Raw genomic sequence first — 23244 nt, forward strand, 5'->3', positions numbered from 1 at the left:
AGTATACTAAACCTTTTGGGCACTATCCTCTTGCACCCTACGTATACCTCAAGCATGAGAATATGTTGGTATAAAAAGTATGTACAGGCACCAAAAATATCAACAGCCAGTCTCATATGGCAAAGTATCGACTTTCTGTGTTTTCTGTCATGCAGCATTCTATAACTAATCTTCCAGCTTCAGACACTAAGACAACTTTGTCAAGCTTGGTGTCTTCAGCTCTTAACACAACATCCATTCCATCATATGCAATATGCATGCTACCGAGTGTTTTGTGACCTGAAACAGGTATCTCAGGATCTGTGATGTGCCTGAATACCAGGGACAGACTCCAATTTTTTCCATAAAAATGTCAAGGCATACATCTTAAATGCCCCCTTGGGGAAAAATTGGGAATTCTTTTGCAGAGTCCTCTAAAGATTAAAGAATAGAGGGAAATTAATAACAAGGGGTGAAACAATATTTTATTTTATTGGTCTCAAAGTACCAGAGAAAATACCCATCAAGTCCTGGACTCTTCTTTCAAAAGCCTGCCAAACTTGGTTAACAAAGATCCACTTAGCAACAGTATAAAAAGAAGTGGGAATGGGATTCAAAATGAAAGGAAGGGAATATGCCTCAGTTGTCTTCTCTGCATAAGAAAAATGCACAGCTTATCTTTTGACATGCTACTAATTTGGGAGGAAAGCTGTGATGGGGATGAAGTGTCTCATTCATTGTATCTCTGGAGATAAATAACAGATTATTGTCTACTAAAATAATTCAGCGGGGCTACAAGTTAACGTCCCTTCCTCAACAATCAGGAATCCCTCTTCCACCAAAGAACCAGGCTTTTGTTTCCCCAAATTCAAAGAGAGATGAAATCATAAGGTGTAATAGAACATGTTCCCCTTCCCAATGAGGATAATTTGTTTTTTATTCAGTGGTTTTTCTTGTGCTTAGGAAGGAAGACACCAGCAAACCATTCAAAATGTTAATTTTGCAGCCCTTATTTCTTCCTCTTCCACACATAACAGCACAAGAAGTTTCAAAGGTATTAAAGTTCTGGGTGTTAGGGGGCCTCATATTGGGAAAAAAACACAAACCTATATCAATGCCATGCTATGCTGGACAGAGAATCAGAGCTGCCTCAGACAAGGAGGCTATAGGAAGCATTTTGTCCTGCCCCCTTTATATTCTGGAGTACCTTGTGGAGAAGAGGGATGGGTGGGTGGAAAGGCACAAAGAAATAGACCTCTCCAGCTGATGGAGAAATTGTATGTTGCCCATGTCACTATATTTGGTGTATTGGTGCAAATTTTAAGGGTTTGTTTTCTGGAGAAGAATAAAAGTCTACTTCTGGCATATATCATCTGTGGACAAAGTCCAGAAATATGTGCCTCTTCAGCATTTTTCATTATGGTCTGCTTCTGTTCTTCTCAAGTGATCTGCCAAGATGTTCTCTTAGAATGGAATGTAAGATTCCCAGAGTGTCAGTCCTGATACTGCAACAAAGCATTATGCTTCCATGGCTATAATGCACAATAGGTAAGAGTGGGATCACCCCTACTTGTTGATATAACACATCCTTGTTGTTTTGTCTGTGTACAGGCAGGATCTCCAGTTGCCAAGTCTGTCTGAAAACTTTTATGGCTAAAACTGCAGGCATCATCTCACTGATGTTGATGCGCTTTTCCCTCCAAGTTTTGTCTCAGATATTTTGTGTCCCCAGTTTCCCTGAATGGGCTCCCCAAACCACATCTGAGGAGTCTGTTGTGGTTGTTTGGATGCCTGGGCCTGGCTTGAAAGGAGTCCTTATTGCAGTTCCCTGTTTACCTTCTGTAATAAATCTGTTTTTTTTTTGCAGGGTGATAGAAGAATGGGAGAGAGCAAGGAGCAGCCATGTGGGCTTCATCTGTTGCATGGGTACCACTGCAATTTTCTCATGTGATGTCTTGCTAGGGGACCATCAGGATTAAGGATACTGGTTATACTGATGTCCTGAAACAGTCTCTGGCTGACCTCTAATTCTGCTGCTATATGGAAGTGAAATATAGGATTAGATACAGCAAATTTCCTGATGGAAGGAATGCCTTCAATTTGTTGGTGTCCAGAAGGGCTCCCAGAGCTGGAATTATTGGGAGCCAGTTAGCTTTGATTTTGATAGATTCAGTGTTAGACCACAGTCTAGAAGTAGTTAGGGTGAACTGCATGGCATTTAAAATTTGAGTGTCAGACCTTAAACAATGATAATGCTAATGATACAATAAATATATATGGGCTAATCCAGCTTATTACATTCACTTCTAGGTACAGTAAGCATTCTGACAGGAAATCCTCCTTATATTTGATCATCACTAACTCCTCAAACAAAATTATCTCCTCTGGTGCTCTCACTGAGATCCTAAGTGACCACATCCTGTGTTCACTGTAATGGACCACCAAAATATCCATAAATTCCACAGCTACAACCACACTCTTAATATGAACTCCTTGCAAAAGGGTGATTTCATCTCAAACTTAAAATTAATAAACTGGAACCATCTAGTAACACTTCAGTTAGATGATGCTGTCTCCTTATTCAACACCATTTTCTTCAATAGTCTAAATGTACATGCCCTTATAAGAATCAAATCAAATCCAGTACCCTGGGTCTCCAGACATACCAAACAAATTATGAGTCAGAAGGACAAAGCATAGGAAACCTGGAGTAAAAATAAGGTAGAGATTAACTTACAAAAATATAAATGCTTCAGAAATAGCACCAAGCAAAGGATTGCACTTAATAAGAAACCATATTAAGCCAATCTCCAAACTTTAAATCAAAAGAGCTCAAAACACTTTTGGTTTTCAGTCAAACAACTACTAAGTCTTGGCAAGTCACCCAACCTAGCCCAACTGCTTTCCCTCAGTCTGCTCATTCAATTGACTTGGCTCCCACTTCAGTACACCCTTAATACTCTCAGTAACTTCTCTCTTAAATCTTTCAACCTCCTCTAGCCCACAGCCTTACTCTGTAGATAAACTTCACCACAATATGTTGTCCTTTGAAGCCATCTCCACTTCCACCATAATAAAATACTGCCTACCACTGCTGCCCCATAAAACCTACCAGGAGAATACATTAAATGGCAGCAGATTCCCTGGCCAGTTGCCTTAACCAATACATTACAGACATCTACCTTCCCAACCTATAGAAAAAAAATGGGCATCTTATACAAGGGCAGCACTTCTACAGATTTTGCTCACTAATGACCAATGGCCATTATATCTCCACTCCCAAAATTTCTTGAGAAATGTATCCTTACAGAGCTACTCTTCATTTCAGACAATAATCTGCTTTCTCCAACACAGCATGATTTCTGCCCTAATTATAGCACTGCTACAGTTCCCCTTATCTTCATAACCCCTATAAGTCAAAACAGACATGAGGGAAACATTGTATGCACATTTTCCACTGAACTATCAAAGGCTTTTTACAATGATTTATGCCCAACTGTTACAAAACTTGTCCTCTCTAGGTCTAGATACATCCACATTTACTTGGTTTGATAGGTCCCTGTCCTGCAGACAACAGACTGCTAAATGGTAAAATGACATCTCCACTTTCCTTTTCATAACAGTGTGAGTCACCCAGGGCTCCATGCTAGGCCCTCATATTAAAAATATTAATGAAGGACCTCCACTTGACAAGCAAGCAAGCAAACATACAAAAATCATCCAATAGGTGGATAAATGCACTCTGATCTGTGCTGGTAAAAAATTCTTACCATGCAACAACTAACCCAAGATTCCCTTACTTTTATCAAAACATGGCTGTCTAATTCCCAACTTCTTCTAACCCCCCAAAAATCCAAGCTCATCCTGTTAACCCCAAAACAACTCTCTACGCAGAAATCACTCTGCATTCTAACCTCCAGAAGTAACATAAAAATTAAATTAATAATCCACACCAAGCTGATTGGTGCAAACTTGAAATTTGACTGTGATGTAAAAGATGTAACAAAAAAAAAATCATTATCAAAATTGGCACCTTCTGAATGATTATGCTGTGGCTAGAGGTGAATGAATTGGGTTTTGAAGAGGAGGGAAGCTCTCAAGTCATAGTTTTTTTTCTTGTGCATTGACTGTGAGGGCACAGGACCTCTCTTTTCTTGGCATCTTGTGACTTGCCATTTTCCTAAATTGGCTTCTCTTTTCTATAGGCTTTTTTTATCTTTCCCTTTGGTGAAAGTGACAACTTTTTTTGGAGGAATCCCTTTTGTATGGGGGAAGGAAACAGCTGTTTCACTGAATGCATAGCCTTAACCTTAGCAGGAGTTCGAACAGCAGCGACTTGTTTAATGAGGCATTGAGAAGCTGCGTTCTTATTTTGTGGGGTTCTGTTTCCTCAGCCACGTATATCTCCATGTAACTTTCCCTGTAACTGCCACAATTCATGATGCACATATTACATTGCAGCCACGTGTGACACTGTGCTTGACTAATGAGGAACAGAGGCAGCAAAGAGCCAGTACTTTATTTCTTAGGACTTTATCTTCTGTCTCCTCCACCATGTCCTTTATTTCAGTAAGAAGTGACCTTGAACTTTAACATACGAGTTTAGCAGTTTAAAGCCTTGAAGTCCAGGGCGGCTATAGCTCTCAACTGTCCAGAATCTCACAGAATATCCAAAGTTTTGTCTCCTATTTTAAATGAAATACAAAAACACCAGCAGAGATGCTACACACACAAGTTTAAATAAAATGAGTGCTTTCGTACCCCAGTACTATCAGCGACTTCATCTGATTAAAATCCACTGAAACTTCACACAGGACTTAAATACCAAATCTTATAGTTGATTCATCCAATAAAAAACAAGACCAATTAAATTATTAATTTGACATCAATTACAATAGTAAGATAATTTAAAGTGAAATGTAAAAACATAATGGAATAAATGTATATGTATAGATACCTATAAATTAAATATCACAGAATATCATTATCTAACAATTTAACACTTTTATAATATTTTAAATAAATAATCCAAGCAAACAACTATAATAATATAAAAAAATGGTACGGCTACAAAAACAAATCAGATCTTCATGACTTTCAACTCCAGTACTCCATTTAAACACATGCTATCATTAAGATCCCGTGAATGGGTTGCATTAAGTCTTATTTGTCATATTAATTCTCTGGCCTCTGTTTGCGCAATCCAGTTTACCCCCCCCCCCCCAACTAGGTACTGGGATTTTTCCAGCACAAATAACAAAAACTTCTTGAAATTATTGCATAATAATGGATGTCCATATAAAGCATTTCTAACATCCTTGTTCTTAACAGTGTACTGGGGTCATAAATTCTAGATCTCAGTTCCCGTTCTGTCTTTCCAATGTAGAAACCATAACACAACACACAAAGGGGGATGCAAACTAACCCCTTTTGTCTTACAATTACATTTAGCATTGTTTTTAATTGCCCTGGGATATGAATTCAAAATAACATGGGACCCATCATATATATATATATATATATATATATATATATATATATATATATATATGCATACATTGAGAACAAGCACCACATTTTACCATACCATATCTACCATTGGTACTATGTCTTCTTAACTATGCCTTTTAAATGTTGCTCTCTCCTAAACACAAATTTTAATTCCTTTATAACATTCCCCATGTTGAACAATTCAACCACTACCTTCCAATTTTTATTGTTCAATTCCTTAACTTTAGTTCCATGATTACTATATGCTAGAACCATAGCCTGGGCAAAACCTGGATATGCCAGATCTTACGTGTTCTTATCTATCTTAGATATTGCCTTTAAAATTGGAGCAGACCTTGATTTACTACCCTCTAAAACAATGTTGAACATGTCATCCATAAGCTGTTTAGGACAGGCTGTCTCCAAAAACAGTTTCAAAGGTTCTGTACCAAACATACAATCATCTGTTGGAAGCCTAGATAATCTCACAAATTGCCATTTCACCAAATTTCTCTTTTGCCAATATTGGTGAAAACTAGAAAAATGCAAACATGAATTAGAGAATGTAGGCTTACAGTATAAATCTGACTCATAACATCTGGCAATAAAATGCTTATAAATAGTAATATCTAAATAATCAATACAGTCAAAATTATAACTGTGTGTAAAGTATACAAAATCCACACTGTTGTTGAGAAATTCCATAAATTCATGAAGTAACATAATGTCTTCTGTCTAAAATAATAATATACCATTTAGAAATCGAACATATAGGGAAATATAACTCAATAACCAGCTTTTATAACATGTGTTTGCTCCCAGTGCCATAATATAATAGTTGCAAACACTGGGGCTGATGCCGCCACCATTGCTACCCTTTTTTCTTTTTGCTTAATATACTCATTATCAAATAACACAATTATTCAACAACAACACTTCCCTAAATTCCACAATTATGTTGACTTCAGACTGGGACAAACCTGTTCCCATCACCAGTGTTTCCTTAAACTAATCCAACCCTTCTACATGTGGGATCATCAAAAAAAAAAATCATTCACATCAATGGTGACCAAAATTATATCCTCTATAAATTCAGTCCTAGATAACAACTTGAGACAATCCCAGGAATATTTAAAAATAAATAAGTTATCCTAAAAAAGGCTTAAGTTTTATATCAACTGATTTAGCCATGAGCTCAGAATTAGAACACCTGGTAGAAAACACTGGTCTTAGTGGAGAAATGAGTACATCCCTGTGAGTTGTGGTATCCCAACAATAACAGGTATTACTGAGTGGGAAACAGTAACAACTTTTGTATGTCAGTTGTAAAATTATTCTCAAGGAAAATATTATTGAGCAACATATCGATTTTAAGATAAACCACAAACATCTCACTATTACTAACAGGTCCAAAAAATTCCTCATTATTGAGATACTCATACATTTTACACATGTAGTCAAAAGTGTTCATAATTACAAGCCCACCACATTTTTCTGTTTTTATGAGATGAATCAGTTATGAGATTTGTTTTTTAAGTCCTGTGGGAAGTTGCAGTGGATTTTAATCCGATGAAGTCCCTGATAGTACTGAGAGACTAAATCACTTGTTTCTATTAAACTTATGTGTGGCATGTCTGCTACTGTTTTTTGTATTTCATCTCAGTATTTTTTTTGCACTGGAACAGTTTAGTTATCTCCTAATTTTTGTCTTTTCCTTATAAAATTTGTGGTTTCCTGATAAATCATTGAGGATTGAAGTCGATAATGACAAACAGTTGAGCATAAGATTTCATATCCTTTAGAAAATGCATGCTAATGTAAAACCTGTTATTCTAGCCACTAAGTTAATAAGTTATTATACAATCTGTCCTTGATTTTGTGCATTTGTCCTCGTACTATTTTTGGCTTTGTCCATAATTTTTTCTCAAAGAGGTTGAGAGTGATAGAGATATAAACTCTTTTACACAGTTAATGAAGAACTCTGGTCTCCCTGCCATTGAGGATAGGAATCTTGGCTGAAACACATGAGAATCCCTTGCTGGAGTCCATGGACACTTTCGTTTGATCAGTATATTTGAAAAGGTATTTACACAAGTCTACATCCCTGGGATTCCTGAAAGGAAAGGTTGGGAATGTGATACTTGTAAATGCATCCTCCTGTAATACAGCAACTGCGAAAACCAATGAGGCTTGCCCTGGGCATCTGAGTAATCTTTGGCTTCCCCTTGAAAACATTCTTCTCCCTGTTGAGGGTGTCAACAAGTGAGAAATCTTTTGACACAGAAGTAGAGGATAGGTGTCTGCAGTGTCTGACATATAGAAAAAAAGAGACGTTCATCTACTTCTAAGTCTGAGGAATCAGATTATTTTTGGGGGAGGATGTTTCCCTTTACCTTCTTTTTATGTGAAGACCACTGACACTGAAGGTTGATCTGATTGAGGTTGTGGGTTCTTAAGGAAAAACTTAAAAATCCATATCAGCCTCATCAAATCTGGAGGTAGAACCTTAGTGGAGATAGGTCCACCCAGCACAAGCTGAGACAAGTTGGAGAACGCCTCAGTTCTGGATGTCTTGTGCCTTCCTTTTGGAGTTATCACGTCTTTAGAAGAATGTGTCCGTGAGTTGGCAGTAATAATTTAAATCTTTAGTGCAGATTCCCTGTAATACCAAAACAGAGGAAATATCATCCTTGCTTTTGGTTATTACAAAATCAGCATCAGACTCAGATGTCTATACGGTGACATCTGGGTCAACTGTCTGCTGAAGGGCTTCAGGTCTGGAGGACATGCTTTCTACTAAGTGTGTTGTGGCCTTCTGAGGGACATCACATGATATACAGGGCAGGCATATTTTTATCTACCAGAAGAAAAGATGTGGACAGTAATTAATAAAGAGTTGAAGGATTTTATCTGGAAGGGGCAGAGGTCAAGTGCGATAAGTTGATCCTTCCAGTAGAACAAACTGGATTAGGATTACCTGATTTGATTAATTAAAAGTGAATAGGAATGGTGATGAAGTAGGAGGTGACTTCAAGAAATAATGGGGGAGTGGAGTTTTAGATATGGATCTTGAAGGAGAATAACAGACACACACAATATTATATTCATAAAGTAGCAGACAGTATTCTAAGAACTAAGTCAACGTGAATATGGTGAAAAGAGTTTTTGTCAGTAGGGATGACTGCAATTATGGGTACAGAGAATAGGCAAGAGGAGCCTGGAATTTACTGGAGAAAACTATCAAAGCAACCAAGGTACTGGGAGCAAATGTCTAAACAGAGAAAGGTAATAGAATGGGAAGAAGCCAAGAAGACTTTTGAATTGCAGGCTAGAGACTGCCTCCCCTATCAGGGACTGATATCAGAGTATAGGCAAAAAGAAAAGAATAGGGGAGTCCTAAGTGAAAGATCTGCTGTGGTAGAGTTTTCAACTGAATCTAGAATAGAAGCTGCTGTTAAAGGGATAATTAAAATACGGCACACTAACTACAGCAGTCAACCAGAGGAGATTAGAAAAGATTGGGTAGAGAAACTGAATAAACAATTCACAAGGAAACAATATGTATGGCTCCCAAATATGCAACAAAGTGTAGAGATTTAGGAGTTGTGCTTGTAAGTCTTTGCATAGGTATTTTTATACTGCAAGCAGATTCCAAAGAATTTTTCCTCAGGTAGATGACAAATGTTGGGGGTGTGTTGGGGAAGAAAGAGATTAGTGGGTACATATGTTTTGGAAGGGTAATGAATTGGTAGAGTTTAAAAATTCTCTCTGGAGTACTCTGTCAGAAATATTGGGTGAGCGAATGGGTGTAACTAAGGAAATGACTTTTTGAGCTGAGATATTGGATCTGAATTGCATAGACATAGTAAGGCCTTGTTAAGTTTAATTCTGGTGGTTTCTCAAAAAGCAATAACTAGAAAAAAGGAAATCAAAGTCAAAACTAACTGTATCTGAAGTATTGAATATCTCATCAGAGATAAAAGATCTGGAAGTGGAATTTTTAGAAAAGTCTAGGAGCAAATTACATAGAAAAAAAAAAACAATCAGTAAAAACAAAATGAAAACTCCAGCATAGCTAGAACTTCCACTGAGTGACCTCCCAAACCTCTTGTATCAGAGGCACATGGGATATATGCAAATGATCCTTATGAACATTAGGTGTTTCAGCTAATTGGCAATTCTGAATGCCCATGACTTGTTTCGTCATTTTACTGGACAATTTCAGGTCAATAAAGTCAAACCCCACTAGCTGTGTATATGCATATTTCGGCCTTGTTATGACCTTGTCAGCACAGCACAAGCAGAGTGCTTGACTAAGCATTAGAAACACAGGGCTGCTATACCCAGCTGATGACCATTATCATTAGGGTCACTGCAAAAATATCCCAAACAAAAATGCTTCGTCAAACACTCTGCTTGTGCTGTGCTGACGAGGTCATAAAAAGGTCGAAATATGCATATCCACAGCTAGTGGGGTTTGACTTTATTGGCCTGAAATTGTCTAGTAAAATGACAAAACAAGTCATGGGCATTCAGAATCACCAATTAGCTGAAACACCTGATGTTCATAAGGATCATTTGCATATACCCCATGTGCCTCTGATCCAAGAGGTTTGGGAGGTCACTCAGTGGAAGTTCTAGCTTTGCTGGAGTTTTCATTTTGTTTTTACTGATTGGTTTTTCAGTGACCTTCTCACTCATTTTTTTAGTTTGTTGTTTGGGATATTTTTGCAGTGACCCCAATGATAATGGGCATCAGCTGGGTATAACAGCCCTGTGACTTGAATCTGTTAACCCTATCTGTCTGTCTGAAGCATGTAGGGATGTTGTTCCAGAGTTTAGACACACACTGGCAGTTGAGAGAGTCTCCAGCAGTGTTAAATGATTTACTGATAATAGTTGAAGTTTGTTGTTAGAGCAAGGGTCTCTAGTAGGACAGTAGTATAGTATCTGTAATGCTGGGTATTTATCATATGATGATAGTTCAATTTATAAAGGAGGCAATGCCACTTCCTTCGAATTATGTACTTATTTAACTCAGGATGAATTTGGTATTCAATTTACAGATAAAGTAGAATTATTTACTGTCCTTTATTTGAGTGTCATGATTATTGAACTAATGGATAGGTTTGTCCACATAACAGTTTGCAGAAAGACATTTTCTAATAATACTTTATGTACCATAATAGCAGTCATCCTAATCATATAACCAAGAATATGCCTTAATCACAATTCGAGACCAGCTGAATTTGTGTTACTGTAACATACTCCTCTATTGTGTCAAATAATTTTTTGTATGGATTGCACATAGGGGTTATCCTGTTAAAGTCACAAAACTCTATGGTGAGGTTCTGAATTTGCCTAGGACACAAGTATTACAATATCATGACAGAACAAAGATGAGAGATAATACTTGCTAATTTGTCACTACATCTGGAGCAAATACTTCTAAAATACAACAGATTATTGACATAAATTGGCATATTTTTCAATAACAGCTATTTGTGTTTGATTTTTTTATTGAAATTGTAAATTTAGTAATAAGATAATTAAGAATTTGAAAGATTTTTTTGGCTACCAGAAGAATGGCCTTAACAAAAAGGTGGCATTTGGGACAGATTTTTAGATCTTATGCTTGTGGGAACTGTATATTTTAAGTATGTAACAAAAAGCATTTTTGATTCTGTGCTCTATTTCTTCTACAAAAATAGAATTATGGAATTGTTTATTTAGTACAGTGTAAGTAGGGCATTTTTGTATTTGATAAACCAAACAATTTTTTTGGCAAAAGATATGTGAGCACATGAGCACTTTACATATATATATATATATATATATATATATATATATATATATATATATATATATATAAACATAATACTAATGCCCTGTATAGGCAACTTGTAAGAACCAGAACATAAAACACAACTTTTGTTATCACTGGGGCTTACAAATTGAGAGATGCTTCATGTCTGTCACTTGAGACATTTTTTAAACATGGTATGAATGATTTTATACTAATTACCCAAGGTGATATATACACATGTAAGTACTAACAGCAGGTAGAACAGTTGTTATGCACCATGAATATCACTCCATCCATACACTAGTAATAATGATAATAATAATACACAACAAACTCCTCAATGAATACTAAGAATTGTTGCAACTTTTTAAAATAGACAAATACTTCTAAATTAGTTGTACCTAACATTCCTAAAAAGCCAAAAAAAAAGGAATCCTTCACCCTGTAGTCTACATTTCGATCTTTTCTCTCATGATGTGAAAAATTTCCAGTGCTTAAAAAAGCTATCATAACCCCTCTTTCCAAATGGAAAACTTCATCAAGCCTTTCTGATTGTGGGCCTATGTCAAAACTGACCTCTCAAAATAATCTAAAAATAGCCCACGCACAATTATTTTACTGTGTAAATATCTATACATTCTTCCACCCGTCCTGGTGGAGTATGCATTTACAATGCATTCATACTGCTATACCCTGCCAAATAGTAAATTTTACATGCTAGGGCACCAAATTTAACAGTGCTGTATTTATAGATTTAAAAAAGCTTTTCATAGTGTAGACAATAATCTTCTGTTAGAAAACACCTAGCTCAATTAATGATGACAGGTGGTCTTTTAAAATAGTTTAGTAAAAATGACTTATGAATTGGAAATGCAACTGTAAAACTTGGATAATCATTCTGTAATCAAGATTAAGGTACAGTTGAAGTCCCTCAGTGATCTATCCTTGGACCTATACTTTTTTTCCTATTTATAAGTGATTTGAGAAAAAATCTATGGCTTCAATTAACTCTCAGCCACAGGTGACTTACTTTTTTTACTTAATAGGATTTTTTTTTGTCTGTGACTGGCTCAGTAAAAATCTGCTTATATTCAGCAGACAGAAAGCCCAATTGATATTTTTTGGAACAGCTAAATACTTAACTGAACCATCTGTTATTTCTATTTCAGATGGCATGATGACAACATTGTATCTGTATGTAATTATCAGTGTCACTTGCTGCCACAGAGTTGCTGACAGCCAGATTTCTGATGCAAGACAATTTGAGATGGTTTCAGATTTTGTATCAGGCATACTGATCTGAAGATTACTTATTAGTAACATCCTACACAGTGATGGATCCCTTAAGGAGACATGGGCCATGGAGCCTGGGAGTCATCCTGTAAGTTGTGTCTAGTTATAAACAATACCTAGCCCTATCCCTCCTACCACCATACTGAGATGAGTCGTTTAGCTTGATGGACAATGAGGAGTGTCTTGAGGACATGCCCACCCAGGGATCTTACAGCATCCCACCTCTTAGTCTTCCCACATGTTCAGCCTGGAGGTCTGCCTCATTATGTAATCAGGCCTCTACCAAAGCTCAGCACAATTCCTACCCCATGACAGGCAAGCCCTTCCTCGCTGTGTGTGCTGCCAAGCTCCTAAAACATTAGTTGAACGTAAGTTGCTTGGGCTGTAGTCAGGGATGCATTTGTCTACACCATTGGCCTAGGATTATTTACAGACTAGTTATAATGATTTTAAACTCTTGTCATGTAGAGATAATACTGCTAGGAATATACAGTACAGTCCTCACTATAACAGCTAAGCCTTCTATGTTAGGCACTGTAACTGTTGGACCACCGTTGTAAGCAATTTTGGAACTCTAACCTTTCTTCCAACATTTATATGTGCTGTAGAAATGTACCTGTACCTTATAAGTACATTCAAACACTCTTACTTGATGACCATTGCATGAATCACAGATGTTCAGTCTTTTTGGTCGCCATGGATATCCTCTATATATTTTTGATTATGGTAGTCTGCCAGCATGCCAGTCTATCTGTTTTGAAAAATGCATCTTGAGAAGTCTTCTTAGACTGCTTCTTCACATTCTAATTTTAATGTTGCTAGTTTTTAACTGTGTCTTCCTACCCTTCTCTCACTTTGAGAGCCATCTCAGTGCCCCATACCCAGTCAACCCACAGTCCAATACCCAAATCTGAGCTGGGCCAGCCAGGCTCTTAAAGATGTCCTATATTAAGCTGGATTTTCTTATTTTATGACCTACACTTTTTTTTCCTTTCCCCACTCCCTTGTGGATCCCTTTGGTTATGTCTTAGGGATAGGCAAACAATGGAAATGTGGCATATTGCCCCACTTCAGTGGCAGTTCAGCCATTTCTCCATCCTTCCACCTCTTCAGACCACATCTTCCAGTGTGACTTCCCTGGCCTTCACCAGAGATCATCACAGGAGACTCCCACATGACCCTCTCTCCCAGGAATGGTAACAACCATCCTTCCCAGCTGTTCCACCAGTCATCCAAGCTGCTAACTGGACCCAGGTTGGCTAGGCTGTAGTCCAGGCTTTATCCCTTTAAGCCACCAGCATGGCCACTTAATATGTTACTATCCTTTCTACTATATATGCAATGCCAATGCAGCTCCTGGAAAATGTTTTACTTCAGTCTTTCTTGTCCTCTGTATTTCACTTGTAATAACAAAAAGGGAAAAAAACAATTCTGTGTTACAAAGCAATCAATTTAGATTATAAAAGAAAGAAGAAAAAGTCTGCTTATTTCTTTGGGCAACCTCAACTGTAGCCCTGCAATCTCAACATGGATCCTGACAAAACTCCACCAACTGACTCTTTAGACAGGAGGAAACCTTACTTATGGAGACAAGTAGCTAAGGTACCAGTAAACCACTTTACTGGATAGAGGGACAGAAACAGTAAAAGTATATAACTGATATTATCATTATTTTATTTTCTGTTAGTAGTATTTTATTAGCATGTTGACAAAATATAGCACAAATGTTCTGAATTACTAAAAATGCCTTCTCATTCTAATATCTGTTTTTCAAGTAGGACTATGGAAGGATAAACAGTCATCTTAACTAGTAAACATCTAAATGGTCTGTAATGTATGCACTGCTGCTGTAGTTCAGGAATTACTCAGCCCAGGAAGTCATTAGAGCTGCCCTTTGGAAGTTAATGTATTTTTAAAAGGGAGAAAATATTAGATTAGTTGTAAGACTAAAAGATTATAAACCTCAGTAACAAAGTTAAATGCATAGTCAGGTAACCGCTTCAAGAGCTGTATGGTCAGCTATTTAGCACAGGTCAATGGGACAGCTGAAAATCTGTGTTCAAGGGTTTTTTTCCAAGATTGTTGACTAATTGGAAGCAGTCTACAACTACAGTTTACTTTCTTGAACTATTTTGGTAACAAACGTTTTCTTCCCTTTAAAATTGCATTTAAGGATATATGGAAAGCAGCTGAAACACAGGCTGGATTAGATGATCTGGATCCTGCAAACTCAGCTTGGCTGATAGCTGATAAGAAATGAGTAGCATTTTGCAGCTAACCATTCCTGTGGAGAGCGGGGGGGGGGGGTGCACTGATTGCTACTACAAAACACAGCACATAATTAATGCCATTGCATGTTGCATGTATATAGTAAGTACAGGGGGAGAGCATAAAGTAAACATTGATGGTAGCAGAATGATGCTGCATTAGAATACCTTGAGTTCCTCACCACCCTGAGTACCAGATCAGGTTCAGTGAAAAGGTTTGTTCTGGGGACTCCAACTAAGGAAGGAACCAGGACCAGCTAATAGCTGTGCGGAAATAAAAGACTACAAACGCCAGCAAAAATTCAGTTATTGTTTAGTTTTATTTTTAATTCCAGATATTTTAACATGTTAGTAGTAAGATTTTATGGGTCTCATTAACAAAATGGGGTGGCGGAAATAAAGGACAGTTCTCTTCTTCAGTGAAGGGTCAACTTAGAAGGGGGCATTCAACAAATTATCATGTCTAATAATGAACTAGCAATGAAACAGTATTCACTGTGATTTTTCCAGTCAACAGGAGTTAATAAAATCTTTGGTTAATTTTTAACACCGGCAAACTAACAGGTTTGAGTGGAAATTCTTTAGTTTGATGTTTCCAGTGAACAGGAATTGCTAAATACTTGGTTAATATTAAAGAAGAAGAAGAAAAAAATAAGACATGAAAAATACTGTGTCAGATATAGATGGATGATTAAAAGAAGAGGAGATGTAAACAGGTTTCCTTCTTAAATAAAATGCTTTATTGGCTAAAAAATGAACTTATGGAAAACTGGAAAACTGATGGCATATCAGAAAATCTAGAAGACAAAATGGTTCATTTTCTGACTAATTTGTAACATAAAACTATAAACATACAAGAGGCACACAGATCTACACACACACACACACACACACACACACACACACACACACACACACACACACACACACACACACACACACACACACACAGCCAACAATCTACCCAGATCTAGTATAGTTACATTTCTACCTTTTCTAGATAATTTTTAGATAAAGAACTAATTCTTGAAAGAGTCTGGAGTCCATCATTTATAAAAATGGGTAAAATTGCAATGAGATGGAAACAAGATCATTCACCTAATACTATAACAGTAGTTGACCCTTAATAAAAACTATTAAAAGAAATAAATATTAGTTCATTATTTCCATTGAGATAAAACATATTTACTTGCTTAAAAATAAAAAAAACTGTCTAATTCATAGTCCACAACACTGGTAAAGAGAATGTCTTGAATAAGGCCTAGGTGATCCAAATTTGCTTGGCAGCTGGGGCCCCTGAGGGAGCTGATAAGAGAAGAGGGACATGATCATCCATAGGGGAGGGCAGGATGGAGCACTATGCTTCTATCCATCAGGGGAAAATGAACAATTCAAATGTGTAGCCTGGTTGGGTGGACATTGTACATACCCAGCCACACTTAGTGTTAACTATCAGAGGTCTATGGAATCATGCATTCAGATTGGAAAGGCATTGTAGGCCTCATGGTGATGTAGTTCCTATGACCCAGCAGTTCAGGGGCACGATTAACCCATTACAAATACCATAATTGCTATAATGCCAGAGACAGCATAAAGACCCTCATGGCTTTGTGAATGATTGTCCTCTTTGAACAGCTGATGTCCTGATCCTGGCTGAAATTCTTAGATAAAACAATGAATGAGCCATGGGAGGGACTTGAGTTTCAGCAGACATGGCTGACAAAAATCACACAAAAGCATTGTTTAATTAATTAAAATAAATAATTACTTGCATACAAAGCAAAAACACACTTTCAGATATAAGGACGGTGGATTAGACAAATAGCAGTGTGAGCAGACAACCTGAGAGTGACTCTTAGAACGGTATATGCACAAAAAAAATCAGAAGCTGTTCCAGAAATCATTAAAATGTCTATTCTCCTGAAATGTAATGGCATTCATCAGTTAAATTAGTTACATGTTCAGATTTCAGCCTTTGCATTCAAACTGTTTTTTTTTTTTTATTACACTTATATTTTTACTGACAGGCCTGGATTGTCACTGAAAAGTGTTAAGGACCAAACCACTTATCTCATTAACAAATGATTGATTATTTAATTTATTTATTAATCCAAGTTAATATTTCCTGTTATTGTTTTTAAAACTTTTATGATGTCTCCTCCTAAATAGTAAGAGAAAGACAGAGGTGATTATTCCTGCTGTTTTATGTTTAAATGTATTTTATAAAGTTAGAATGTTATACTCATTTGAAGTTTCATATGCATAGACTTTTCAGTAACAATAATTAATAGTATCCATCTGACATTTAAATAAAATGTTTAACATTACTCTGAAAAGATGTCAGAATCTTAGATTTAAAGTTTGGAGATCTGGCTTAGTAAATGATTGGGTTTGCAGGACACACAGCTGGAAGCTAACTCTTTGTATACAACTTGCAGGGCACTGTTGCAATTGACTGATATTTAATAGCTTTAACAGAACCCATAAGTTATGCATTTCATTAATGCAGTTAATTGAATACAGTTGTATTAATTGCTGTAATTTCTTACTTATAATATTTTTAAAATTTCACATGGCTTAACTACATGCAGATATAATGAACTATTAGCATAGGAAATATACACTTCCTTGTTTTTTAAGATTATACTTATTAAACTTTAAAAAGATATCTGGATAATTTAAAGATTTTTGGCTGTTTTGTTTTTGTTTTTGTTTTTACATATTTTCTGTTTCCTCATTTAATATGTCACTATTGATATATGTTTATGATATAATGTTTGCTAAGATAGAATGGAAAATCTGCATGTATTGGTTGGTGACTAGGATTTTTGTATAAAGTTATCTGTATCACATTTATACTTATACGAGTACTTTTCTTTATGTTTTTTGATCTAGATATGCAAATTTTCTTCTGTTGAATTCATGCATAAAAGGATATTAAATCTTTTAATAATGTTGTTGTTGTCTTTCGGCTTTTCCCGGTTAGGGGTCGCCACAGCGGAACTCCGGTCCGCTAATGATTGGCAGTAGATTTTCACGAATGCCGAGGTGCCAACTTGACGTCCAACCTTCAACGAAGGCATGCCCATTTACGCATGTCTTTTGAACGCCCACCCAACTGCGGGGAGGACCATCAGACTCCACACAGAAGGCACTCCCTGCACTCCAGCTGAGAATCGAATGGGAGAACCCCTTGTTATGAGGCAACAACGCTACTGCTGCACCACCACGGAATAATAATAATAATAATAATAGTAATAATAATAATTATTATTATTATAATAATCATTATAATTATAATAATAAAAGAGTAATTGTTTTGGTTGTTTGATAGGAGGTACTGCCAGCCCTGCCAGGAGAAGCAGGGCAGTAGATGTATGATTTGTGCCAGCAAGGCTTGTTGGAATTTTGTAAATAATTATATGTCATTTGTATATAAAACTGATTTGTACAGATGCTTGTGCTGAAAATGTATTTGTGAGGCTTGCTTGTGTTAAAATGTATCAACAGTGCACCCTGCTGGAATGAATAGAAATGTACATGTATTATTGTGACTGAATTAAATGTATATGTTTTAATAGAGGACACTGGGACAGCATAGGTTAACCAGCTAACTTACTTTAAGAAAAATAAGGAAAACATAAATGAGCTGTTAAACCATTGAAATGGCACCTCACAGTGATGAACAGGACCAGAGACAGCGGGTTGGGAAGAAGCCTTTATTCATTAGCTTAGTAAAAAGAAGTGCAGCCCAGGCACTGCAATAAACATTTAAGATCTATATTGTAGCCATCTATGCTAAATTCCTGTCTCAGTTTTAAAGGGGGTTACTGTGAGAACCTAGAGTCAGGTGATCAGATGAGGTCATTCTGCAAGCCACTTTGGATATTATATTTTACAGGAATTCATCTCTGAGGATGGAGTATTCTGTTTTGGGGAACCTGACTAGCAAGAATGCTCACATATTTCAATGTGCCTTGCTCTATCAAGTAAGTTACTAGGAAATAGTAATTTTCCTAGATTCAGTCAGGAATATAGTGAAGCTTTATTTATTTATTATTATTTATTTATTTATTTACATTTGTTGACCGGGAGAGTCCGACTGGACACAGGTCTGTTTTCAACGGAGGCCAGGGGAGAAAAGCTCCACATTAAGTATTATTTGCATTATACAGTTAAAAAAAAACATAGCATTTAAATATAGACATTAGTCCAGTTAAGGACACAAGACAAGAAGAAAACAGATGTAAAACAGCTGTAGAGGATAGTACAATTTTAAAATATGGTGACATGTACTAAACATGGTTAAACTGTAGTTGAGATTCATCAGTGAACAATTGATACAATCTGTTTTTGAGGTACATAACAACCATTAGCAGTTGTTGCTACAAGAAGTTAGTATTATGTGGTAGGTAGCTGGGAACATGAATAGCCACGCTTGCTAAAAGTAGGTAGTTGATAGGGGGCTGAGAGAGGAAGTGGGTGGGGGGAGTGGATGGTATTAGAGGGGAGGTTGCAAGGGCATATCTGGCAAGTTTTGAAGTGTGAGTTTAGTAAGGATTTAAAGTGGGTGCAAGAAGTTACAGAGGTAATTGAGGATGGGAGGGAGTTCCAGAGTTTGGCTATAGTGCAGAAGAATAATGCTTCTCCAGCAGAGTTAATGGCTCTTGTGACCTGTAGGAGGTGTTTGTGGCTGGATCTTAGTGGTCTCATGGTTATGTAAGGTTGGAGTAGATTCTGGAGGGATGGGACTTTTAGTGGTTGGATTATTAGTTTGTGGGCGAGTGTGAGTTGGTACCATTGAATGAGGTGGGGGAGCTGCAGCCAGCCCAGTTCTGCTAGTGAGAGACAGTGGTGAGTATGGTAGGAAGCCCCTGTAGTGAATTTGGCAATTTTGTTGTAGCAGGTTTCGATCTTATTTAGATTACATTGTCTAAGGTTAGTAAATATTGGAGAGGGTAGAGATAAGATGAGAATTTGCTATCGAAATTTTAGTTGCTTTGGTAAGTAGTTGCTGATTTCTATATAATGCTCCTAGTTTTTTGTGCACTTTTTTAATGGTCATGGAAATGTGAATGTCAAAGTTCAGTTTACTGTCTATTTCTACTCCTAGTAATTTGGTGTGTTCTGTAGGATGGATGGTGGTGTTGTCTTTTGCTGTGATGTTAAAGTGAGAGCTGTCCAGAGTAAGTTTGGTGGGTTGGAAGATAAGTAATTTTGTTTTGGGTTGAGTATTAGTTGGGCATCGTATAACCAAGTTTCAGTAGAAGAAAATGCTTCTTGTGTGGCTTTGGAGATTGTTTTTCTTTATTTGAATGAGCCTGTCCATCAATGTTATTTTCAATATTTTTTTTGGTTTGAACTCTGTGGTTTATTGTGAATATATATTTAGTATTTTCTTGTTATTTTATTATTTATTATTAAATATATTTAAACTTTTATTGTGGCTGGTCCCTGTAGAAAGTATTTAACCTTTGAAAGTGCTTATATGTATTTGGTGACACTGTATGGGCCACTCCAGAAGGCCTAGCCATTTTGTTCAACTACTACCATTTGTATTAGTATATATTACACAGTATAATACATACTACTACCATATGTATTGGTATATATTACACAGTATAATTAGACACCCCTTGTTAAGGGCCTTAGAGTAGCAACTTGTAGAGTGTCTGCTGGTGGCGATAACTACCTTATACTCTGGGCAGAAGTGGACACAGCAGGTAAATCTGTGCCAGCCTTTCCCAGGGGTGTGTGTGTATGTGTGTGTGTGTGTGTGTGTGTGTGTGTGTGTGTGTGTGTGTGTGTGTGTGTGTGTGTGTGAAAAATCAAATCTCACAGTGTGTGTGCGTCAACTACTTGGAGCAGGGACACCAAGCACTGGGCTTAGAGAGAGGGTGCTGGAGGTCTTGGCTTGGGCACTCATCTGAGGGCCTAACCCTACAACTGTACCAGTGGGGAGTCTTATCGGGGACCTGGAGGTAGACAGATATAGAGGAATCCAGACCATGGACTGAGTGTGTTCCCTGTGTGCTCTTAAGGGAAATTGTGCTTGATGCAGGGAGGTCTGCATTTGGAAACACCTTGATTATTGGCTCAATGTGGGGATGTCACATTGGTTTTCAGCTTGGTTATTGCTGATAGTGGATTGTAGAAAGGGGTAGGAAGTAACAGATGTGGAGTCTTGGTTGAATTAAACACTTTATGAAGAATAATTAAATTAAGAGGAATTTGAAAATGCTGAACTGTCTCTTTGGATATGTGTTGGGATAGCTGTCAATTATATGAACATCATGTTTAGTATGTGCATTAGAGCATTTGTCCTGATGAAGAATTGAAGCTGACTTTAAGTAATGCAGGTAATAATAGTGTAATGTGTATCTAATAAAGTGATTGATGGTTGGACCCTGGGAGTTTTATTTTCTTGAGATGCGTACAGTTTAGAAGAAAGCACAGTTTTGCTTATTTGGTCTATAGTCACATTCTGCCTCATCCAGTTTTGTGGATTGTGATACCATATATTTTGTGTGTCTAGGTCATAGGGAAGTACTAGGCTAGCTGCACTTGCAGGCCATTTTAAGCCTAGCCAGTTTTTCATTTTGTTCTTGAAATAACCCATCCCATTAGGTTATAGATTGGCCTTACCCAACCCATGGTCGATATGTATGTATTAAACCTAATGAGAATAACTGTGATCATACCGTAGATAATTTGAGGTGATCCATGCATGGGATACAGCACTCAGGAGCTGCAATTGTTTGTTAGTATTACAGGGGCAGTCCTGGGGTAAGTTTTCTGTCTCCCATCCATATATCTAAATTTAATTAAAAAATGGACAGGAATGAACTTTATGTCAATGGGGGGGGGGGGGTCTTTTCCATTGCATTTTTTGCTGCTGTTCTGAATCTAATATGCTTAAAATGATTCTGAAGCATCTGAGAGGAATGGTATCTTTACAGTGGTGGGAATTTTCAAACATAATAAATTTGTAAGAGGAGTATATATTTGTATAGTGGGCATTCATTGGAGAACCTTAGGATATACCAGGTACAAAAAAGAATGGATATGTAAATGCAATTTTAATATTTACACAGGAGATACTGCATAAAAGTTTATATTAGCTTTTCTATTTATTTACAAATATTGTAAAAAAATGAAAGCAGATGAGACAATGTATCTTTATAACAATAGTTTATTACATACAAAGGAAAATAACAGGTTCTTTCAAGGAAAAAGATTCAGTGTACTAAACACAGAGCAAGTACATTTAGCTCAGTATTATATATTTCTGAAATAAACCCAAAGCACGGCACAACAGCACAATGTAGAAAATGAACCCAGTAACTGGCAGGAACAATGAAAATTCCAACTCCAACGTAAAAAATACAAAAGATTTAATGAATATGTTAGCACTTTCAAGGCACCACAAAGCTGCTTCATCAGACAACACAAAAAGCAACAATTTCATTAATATATCTTACTATAACCTATCACAAAGCACTCCAAATAAATGCAATTAATATTTAAAGCAATAGAACAAAAAAACAAAAAAATCACACAAAAGCATGAAAAGCATAAAAATGTCAATATACAATATACTAAATTAATATCAAAGTGATTCTATCTAAAATGCATTCTGCCTTGAGTCAAGTTTCATTTGCTTCCAGAACTTGAAGGGACAATGGATGTTGAATTCAATGAGGTCAGAAGCAAGTGTGGTTATATTTTGGCAGACTTTTTGTTTAGTGATTGTGAAAGAGCAGAACTGAATCAGTATGTTATTTATTATTTTAAATAGAAATGTCTCCTGGCTTGCTAGACTGAGAAGCAGGGTTAGAGGTAACATAGCTATTTAAAAATACATAATAAATATCTTATTACAGTTTCTTAATATATACTTATACTTTGCAATTCAGTTTGTGATTTGGATTATAATATAATAAATAAGGGCCCCCTGCTGAAACACTGTTTTTTGGGAGATGCCCATTCTATGGGTCTGACACGGGGAGAGCTGGTAATTTTGGAGGTGTGCTTTCTTAGATATACTTCAGTGTAAAAAATATAAGAGTAAGCCATTGAGTTTATATATATATATATATATATATATATATATATATATATATATATATATATATATATATTGATCAATGTTTAGAAGAACGGTAGAACATTTTATTAGTGTAAATATACTCACTTCACTGATAAAGTGGCAGTTTGATTTAAATCCAGATAAGCTGGATTTAAATAACAGAGTATAGAATATTTAGCTTTAATGTATTTTAGATCAATTGCAGATATTACTTCACATACATTTTGTAAATACTTTATATTATTTTAGATTAGCCAACTAATTTATTATAAAACAATAATTTTATTAGAAGTGATTGATATGAATAAAATATTTTAATA

Source organism: Protopterus annectens, chromosome 8.part0 (genome assembly GCF_019279795.1).
Source record: "Protopterus annectens isolate FY-2018-M chromosome 8.part0, PAN1.0, whole genome shotgun sequence".
NCBI classification, from domain to species: domain Eukaryota; kingdom Metazoa; phylum Chordata; order Ceratodontiformes; family Protopteridae; genus Protopterus; species Protopterus annectens.